Source organism: Echinops telfairi, unplaced genomic scaffold, assembly GCF_000313985.2.
Source record: "Echinops telfairi isolate 266 unplaced genomic scaffold, ASM31398v2 ScPeMD7_1;HRSCAF=3_0, whole genome shotgun sequence".
Lineage (NCBI taxonomy): Eukaryota > Metazoa > Chordata > Mammalia > Afrosoricida > Tenrecidae > Echinops > Echinops telfairi.
This window is the reverse complement of record NW_022103896.1, coordinates 805,535-813,738: the sequence shown is the minus strand read 5'-3', so window position 1 is coordinate 813,738 and position 8,204 is coordinate 805,535.

Here is an 8,204-nt window from a genome sequence, read left to right as displayed (position 1 = left end):
CCGTCCTGACCGGCAGAGTGCCACCAGCTCCTGACGCCGCTCGGCGCCCACGTACTCGGATTGCAGCAGACTCCACAGCGACACAGTCTGACCCTTGAACCTGCCCACGCCCACGGGCACCTTCATCGCGCGCAGGGCCACCGCTGTGTGCTCATCCACCTCGAGCACCTTGTCCTGGGGGAGCGGCAGCAGCCACAGGCCTGAGGTGGCATCCTGGATGCACCGTGCTCTGAGCTCCTGGTAGGTCACCTTGTTACGGGTGCTGGGGTCATAGAAGAACTTAACATTCTCGTCGGCTGAGCTCAGTTCCTGGCCCATGGCCTCGTCCAAGAGCCCAAGCCTGCAGGCGGCGGGCAGCGGCAGGTGTACCTGATAGACAGAGTCCAGAATGCCCCCGGTGGCCAACTGTGCCTGCAGCAGGGGGAGGCCTTCAGCCCGGTCTACCAGGCCCCGCTCCACAGCCTGCCACAAAGAGAGGGTGCGGCTGGAGCAGGGGTCTGGGAACCCCGTCACCGCCCTCTCAGTCAGTAGCAGCTGCTCGTTCAGCTCCCCGCCCACCAGGCCAGCCTTCACTGCGTCCTCCACGGACATTCGCTGGTTGGCTATGGGGTCAATCAGTGCTCCACAGGCCACCTGGGCCTCTAGCAGCTTCCGTCCCAGGCCTGCTGGCAGGAGGCCATCCTGCACGGCCCGGGCAATGCTGGCCTTAGCTTCTGAGGGCTGCAACAGCACCCCAGCCACGCAGCCTGTGCCCCACAGGCAGACTTTCACGGCAGGCTGCATGGCCACGTCCCCGGGCGACAGCCGGCCATGGGCCAGGGCCTCCAGCGTGTCCTGGGAGATGATGCCGGCATCCAGCAGCCACACAGCCGGGACCTCTCCCCTAGGCCCAGGCAGTGAGATCTGGGTCCTGGCCCGCAGCTCCGCTCCCTGCAGCCTGGTCTGCAGGGCTGCCCGCAGCTGGTGCTCAGAGCTGCTCCCCTCCCGGAAGTCCTCCAAGTAGCATCTGCGCTCCTCCTCAGTGAGGTGGTGGGAACCCAGCAGGTCCCAGAGCGACTGGCCATCCTCTGAGCCCCAGGCAGCCTGCAGGACTTCCTGGACCTGCTCATCAGTGGGCACAGCAGGGGCACTGTCGGGCAGCGGCAGAAGCAGCAGGCCTGAGGCCGAATCCTGGGGACACTGCTGGAGGAGCTTGGCATAGCTGGTGAGGGCTCGGCCGTCCGGGCTGGGGAAGGTCTGTGGGGCGAGACTCAGAGCCTTCTCTACCTCCTGGTCAATGCAGCCGCGCTCAGCGGCCACAGCCATGGGCAGGTGGTGGTGCCCGGCAGGATCAACCACCCCTCCCGTGGCCACCTGGGCCTCGAGGAGGCGGGTGGCCTGCTCTGCGGGAACCAGGCCTTTCTTCATGGCCTGGAAGATGGACACTCGCTTCCCTGAGTACGGATCTCTGTAGCCTGTGACCGCAGCCTCCGCCCTCCGCAGCTGGTCATACAGCTTGGGCCCCACCAGCCCCCGGCGCACGGCCTCATCCACTGTTAGGGCCTCCTGGCTGTGTGGGTCCAGCAGGGCACCAGTGGCCGCCTGGGCCTCCAGCAGGGCCAGGCCCACTCTCGGGCCCAGCAGCTTCTGCCGCATGGCCTGGTAGAGGCTGAGACGCCGGTTGGAGGGCTGCAGCACCACCCCACCCAGCACCCCGGAGCCACGCAGACACCTGCGCACGGAGTCCATCTGCAGTAGTGCCTCGCGGCTGATGGCCCCCGACAGCACCTGGTCCAGCAGCAGTTCGTCAATGGCCCCAGCCTCTAGGGGTCTTCCTGTCAATGATGCCGGAGTGGAAGAGCTCGGCGGCTGACACCAGTCCCTGCGGCCCTGCCACCTGGATGGCTCGGTTGTGGTTTTCAGCCTCCTCCACAGTGGAGGTGATGACCTCTGTCAGTCTCTGGAGGGACAGTGCCCCTGTTCTGTGTCCCTGGACGAGTTCAAGCCTCCTGGCCTCCGTGAAGTACTCAGAGTCTAGCAGCTCCCAGAGGGAGACTGTCTGCCCTGCAAAGCAGCCCACCTGCATCCGGGTGGTCTGTGCACCCAGATGGCGTCTGGTGACCTCATCGATGTATAGGTACGGCTCTCCTTTCTGCACCAGCTGCAGCATGTACAGGCCGGTGTCGGGGTCGCGCACGCAGCGCTCCAGCAGCTGCAGGTAGGTCAGGTTCTCGTGCGTGTTGGGGTCGAAGAAGCCCTTGGTGTCGTCCCCGGGGTCCTGCAGCACGCGGTGCATGGCCTCGTCGAAGTAGCCGCGCTGGTAGGCCACCTCCACGGGCACGCGGTGGCTGTGTACGGGGTCGATGACGCCGCCCGTGGCGATCTGGGCCTCCAGCAGGCGCACGCCGTGCTCGCGCACGATCAGGTCCTTCTGCATGGCCTGGAAGAGGGAGATCTGCTCGCCCGTGTAGGGGTCGGTGTAGCCGGTGACGGCGCGCTCGGCGGACAGCAGCTTGGCGTACACGTCGGGCCCGATGACACCGGCCCTCAGAGCCTCGTCCACCGAGTATGTCTTGTTCTCCTTCGGGTCGACAATGAAGCCCGTGGCGGCCTGGGCCTCGAGCAGCACCAGCGCGGTGCCGGGCCGCAGCAGGCCCCGGCTGCGGGCCTCGTGGATGCCCAGCCGCTCCTGGGAGCTGGGCAGCAGTAGGCCCGCGATGCTGCCCGTGCCCTGCAGGTAACGCTGCACGGAGTCCAGGCGGCCCACGTCCTGCGCCGAGGTCTGTCCTCGCTCCAGCTGCTCAAACACGTCCTGGTCGATGATCTCGGATTCCAGCAGTTCGCCCGGCGTCACCGTGCCCCTGAGCCCTGAGAAGGTGATCCTGGCCTCGCTGGCAGCCTGCTCCACAGCAGCCTTCAGCTGGACGGCCAGCGCGTCCACCGACAGAGCCGCCTCTTTGTGCTTCCGGGCCAGTTCGGCCCTTCGCTCCGCAGGAACCTCTTCAGAGAAAAGCAACCTCCAGAGGGACACAGGGCGGCCTTGAAACTTCCCCACGGAGACCGTGGCCATGGCCGCGCTCAGGGCCTGCCGGGTGCTGTGGTCAATGAAGGGCAGCCCCTGGGGCCCGTCCCCACGGGCGGTGCCGCCTGGGATGGGCAGGAAGGCCAGGCCCGTCTCCGGATCAGTGACGCAGCGGGTCAGCAGCTGCCTGAAGCTGAGGCTGCCCTGTGCCCCGGGGTCTGGGAAGCCGGTGGTCTGCAAAAGCCGCTGACGAAGCCCCTCGTCCAGGCAACCAAAGCGGAGGGCAGTCTCCAGGGGCAGCCGGAGCCTGCGGGCCGGGCACACGAGGCCCCCAGTGGCCAGCTGGGCTTCCAGCAGCCTCAGTGCTAGTGGCTCATCCACCAGCTGCTTCTGCATGGCCTGGAACAGGGGGACACTGGAGCCACTGAAAGGGTCATGGAAGCCGGTCACTGCCTGCTCCGCCACCTGCAGTTGTGCATGGTACTCAGGCCCCACCAGGCCGGTCCGGACTGCCTCGTCCACCCACAGCTGCCGGCCAGTGGCTGGGTCCACCAGGGTGCGGGTGGCGGCCTGGGCCTCCAGGAAGGGCAGTGTGGTGCCCAGCGGGAGCAGGTGTTCGGCGGCAGCCTGGCTGAACCCCATCTTGCGGCCAGTGGGCAGCAGGACCAGCCCTGCCACTCCACCGGTACCCTGCAGGTATTGCTGCACCTCGGCGCGGGCACTCACATCTGCTGCAGCCAGCTGGCCCTCCTGCAGGTCTTGGGCTGTCTGCGCATCCAGGACCCCAGCTTCCAGCAGTTCAGCTGTGCTCACAGCCCCGCTCAGTGTGTGGAAGGTGGTCTTAAGGGGCAGCAGGGCCAGCCCTGAGCCGGAGGCCTCCATGCACCGGCCCAGGAGCGCGCGGTAGGGCAGCGGCTCCAGGGTGTTGGGGTCGCAGAAGCCTGCGGCATCGGAGCCGGGCTGCAGCTCCTCCAGGCTGTGCCACGTGCCCCTGTCCAGGAGGCCCAGCCGGCACGCTGGCTCTGGGGCCACGCGCACACCCTGGGAAGGGTCTACCAAGCCTCCAGTGGCCAGCTGGGCCTCCAACCAGCGCCTCCCCAGCATGCTCTCCACGACCTCCTTCCCGATGGCCTGGAAGAGAGGCAGCCTCGCACCCCCGTAAGGGTCTGGGTACCCGGTGACTGCCCGCTCAGCGGCCAGCAGCTTCTCCTTCAGCTCCAGCCCGACCAGCCCTTGACGCAGGGCGTCAGAGACTGGGAGTAGATGGCCCTGGGTGGGGTTCACTAGACCCCCAGTGGCTGCCTGGGCCTCCAGCAGAGCCAGCCCGAGCTCCGAGGGGAGCAGGCCCTGCTTCATGGCTGCGTAGAGACTCAAGGTCTGCCCAGAGGCCTCCACGTGCACCCCAGCAATGCTCCGGACCTGGATGTGGGGGGCTGCCTCCGGCTGGGGTGCCAGGGCGGTGGCAGATCCCAGCATGGTTTTCCCGGTCTGGGAGACTCTGGGTGTCTCATTGCCACTGGTGTCCAGGATGCCACAATTAGCGTGGCCATTCATGGTGCTGGCTGGTTCACAGAACGCGCTGGAAGTCTGCTCCTGAGGAGAACAAAGGCTCTGTTAGAGGCCGTGGGCTGACTGGAGGGTCGTGGCCAGTGGGGGGACACAACCAGCCAGGGCTCCTCCTGGCCTTTCCGGACTGCCTCCTGCCCAGGGGAAGGGTGGGTCGGAACCCCTGGTCTGGGCCTGCCTCTCACAGACCTCCTCCTCCAATCTTCGCAGCCTGCACCCCAGACACCGGGGAGCCAGCCTCTTTGCCGCCTCTCTCCCCTGCATGTCTTCCCTCCACACTGCGTGCACACCTGGGTCTGTCCCCACAGCTCATGGTCATCTGGCGGCAGCATGGCCTTGCAGCCTGACTGCTGTGACCATGTTCCTGGCCAGTCCTGGTACCCACACCCATGGCCACCTCCCCGCCGCCCCACAGCAAGTCCAGGTTCTCCTGCAGACTAGAAGGAATGAAGGAGCCACTGGATCCAAGCAAGTCCCACTCAGCAGAGTAAAGTTCTGTTTCAAGGCCCAACAATGACCCTCTAGGGCTCTGTCCCTGCCCTCTGTGCCTCCTCTCGGCCTCCCTTTGCACAGTCACTCGGCTCAGTAGCAAACTGACAGTCTGACAGCCTTCGCTCATTTCATTCTGTCTCCGATCCTTTCGATCCAAGCTGGGGCCGTTGCTGCTGCGGTCACACTTCAGAAACCCCGTGGGGCTCCTGTGTGGGGCTCCTCCACAGCTCTGCCCGGGACAACCCCGGCTCTGTTCCTGGGTTCTGCCGAGACCCTGGCAGGACCCAGGAGTCACATCCCTGAGCTCTTCAGGAAAAGTGTCCAGGCGCCCCCGGGCTCACTCCAAGCACACCATCTGGAGGGGCTGAGAATTTCCCAAACCCTCCAGGGCAGGGTCCTTCCTTCCTCACAGTGTATAACAGCACAGAGACACCAGGGGGCACCTTCTACTGTGGCTGAGAAATCTCAGCTCAATATACACCCCACCACAGAACCCATTTCAGCCAAGGTCTCTGACACTTTGTAGCAAGGATGGCCTTTCCTCCAGTTGCCAGTAGCACGCTCCTCACTTCTGTCTGAGACCTGCCCAGAAGCACCTTTACTTCCACGTCTGCACCACCAGTCAGTCTCCTTTTATACTACTGCTGGAGGAGTCGGGGTGGGGGTGGTTTCACCTGATAGCATTTCATTAAGAAGGGATATTGATCTACAACTTTTCTTGTGGCATCTTTTTCTGGTTTGGGTATCAGGGCAAACTTGGCCTGATAGTCTAGATGATGGGGCATCCCCTCTTTGTGGTTTTGTTTGAAGAACTTGTGAAGGGTCAATGTCAGTTCTGCAAACATCCGGTCAAATGAACCAGCAAGCCCTGTGGCCCGGGGCTTTCCTCTGGGAACATTTTTTAATCATTATTATTACTAATTCAACCCCGTGTTCTATAGGGCAGATCACATTTTAAAAACCCTCCTTGATTTTGTTATCATAGTCCCTGCCTTCCTTCTAGGAATCGGTTACCTGCCTGGCTGGCATACACTTGTTTGTTTCTGTGAGCCATGTTCTTTTCCCTCTTTCCCTCGTCATTTTAGTACTTTAATCTCCTTTTCCTCAGAGCCCTGGTGGCGTTGTGGTCATGCATCAGGCTTCTAACGGCAAGGCCAGCCGTTCGAAACCACTGTTCACCCTTCAGAGGAAGATGAGACGTGTTGCCCCCACGGAGCATGCCCATCTGCCGTGTCCTGCAGGAGCTGCTGTGAGTCGGAATCCACTCTGGCAGGGCACTTGGCTCTTTGGAGTGATGTCACCGGGGTCTGGGATGGTGGCACTGGGAGATGCCCCCCTGAAGCCCTCCATCCTGACGCTCCCCGGGACTGGAGGGAGGGGCCGTGGGGAGCAAGCCCAGCTGCTGAACTTCCGTGGGGGCGTCCTGCCCAAGGCTACCCCTTCTCGAGCATATGTGGTTTATCAGCATAGCCAGTGCAAGCTGGGTCCCCAATCCGACCTGGGAAGCCGAGTCTCCCCCCCATCCGCTTAGGGAGCTGGGACCCCCACTCTGCTCAGGCAGCCAGGACCCCCACCCCACTGGGGAATCTCGGGACTTTCAGCTTTGGACCCAGCTAAGGTCCTTGCTGGACTGCCTCTCTCGCTGCTTGGCGGTGACTGAGGGATGCGATGGCGGGGGAGTGGGGCAGGCCTTGTGGTGACCCCATGGAAAAACAGGGCAGGTCAGCAGGCTTCTGGGCTGGTAGGGGTGGGAGTGGGGCTGTAGGAGATGCTCCTCATGACCAAAGTTATCTGTGAGGGGATCCTCACAGAGCAACTTGGGGCTGGATCCGGAAGTGGCCATTCTCGGCTGGGCGTCCTGAGCTCACAGGTCTGACATGCTGGGACCTGTGGGCCGCCTCCCTGGCAAGGCAGCCTTGTCTAACCTACCTGCCCAGCCCTCCCTGTGACGTTGTGGTCTGAGCCCCAGGGCTCTGTGACCAGCCACCGTCAGCAGTGCAGGAGGCCACTGGGTGGTGGACATCTGACTGCAGATCTGCACCAGAGCGAGTGGGAGAGGAGGGGACAGGTGGGTGTGGCCTCAGAAACCCTCCATCTTCGCGGGGAGGGGCCTGGCTGGGAAGAGCAGCCTAGGGAGCTAGGTCCCAGCCCAGCCAGTGGCTCAGATTCCCAAAAGGGAGGTTCAGGGAGGACACAGCGGGGTGGAGAGGAGGTGGGCGCTGGTGTGCATGGTCTTAGTGTGCGAATGTGTGTGAGCACAGGTGTGTGAGGGCAAACACGTGAGTGTGCTTCCCAGCACGTGGGAGTGTGCTGGTGTGAGCACATGTGAGTATGTGAGTGAGCACAGGTATGCGTGCATGTGTGTGTGTGAACATATGCATATGTATGGGTGTGCAAGCATGCTTGGTGTGAGCATAGTCTGAGTGTGCACAAGTGCGCCGTCTGTCAGTGTGTGCGTGCGCCTGTATTTGGGTGGCTGGTTGGGCAGTGACCTTGGGCCTGGTATGAGTGTCCTCTGTCCAGCCCCGCCTCTTCCCTGGCAGCCCAGGAGGAAGGCTCTGAGGACAGGTTGAGCCTTGGGGGGATGGAGCCAGGCAGCAGGCATTGGGTGAGTAGGTGGCGGGAGAATCTGGCCAGGGGTGAGGGGTAGGGGCTTGGGGGTGGAATCCAGGCAGCCTGACAGCTTGGTGGGTGTGAGAAAGTGCCTTCCCAGAGATTCCCCAGAGGGGCGGCCCTCTGCGGCTTCCCTGAAGTGGCCGCGCCTCAGGTGGCCCGCAGGCACCGGGAGGGGGGATATGATTCCTGCGCAGGGTGGGTCCCACACTAGGTGTGGGCCGCATCTGTCAACACCGGGTGCAGCCCCACTGAATTGGGTACATGGGTGGGGCGGTCACCCTCAGTCTATCTGTCCATCTGAGCCCGGTAGGAACCTAACAGCTGCAGCCTGGTCCAGGGGCCAATCCCGGTAGAGGGTGACCTTAGCCTTTGCCAGGCCACCAGTTGATCCACCCACCAGGATTGGCACAGGCGGCAAGGCGTGCGGCCAGGTGGAGGCGGACTAGGGGCGGGCTACCTGGGAGGGCATTCCCACGCCCCCTTGCACCCAACGCTGCAGGCAGCGCCCTGGGACTGCTGGCGCCTTCCG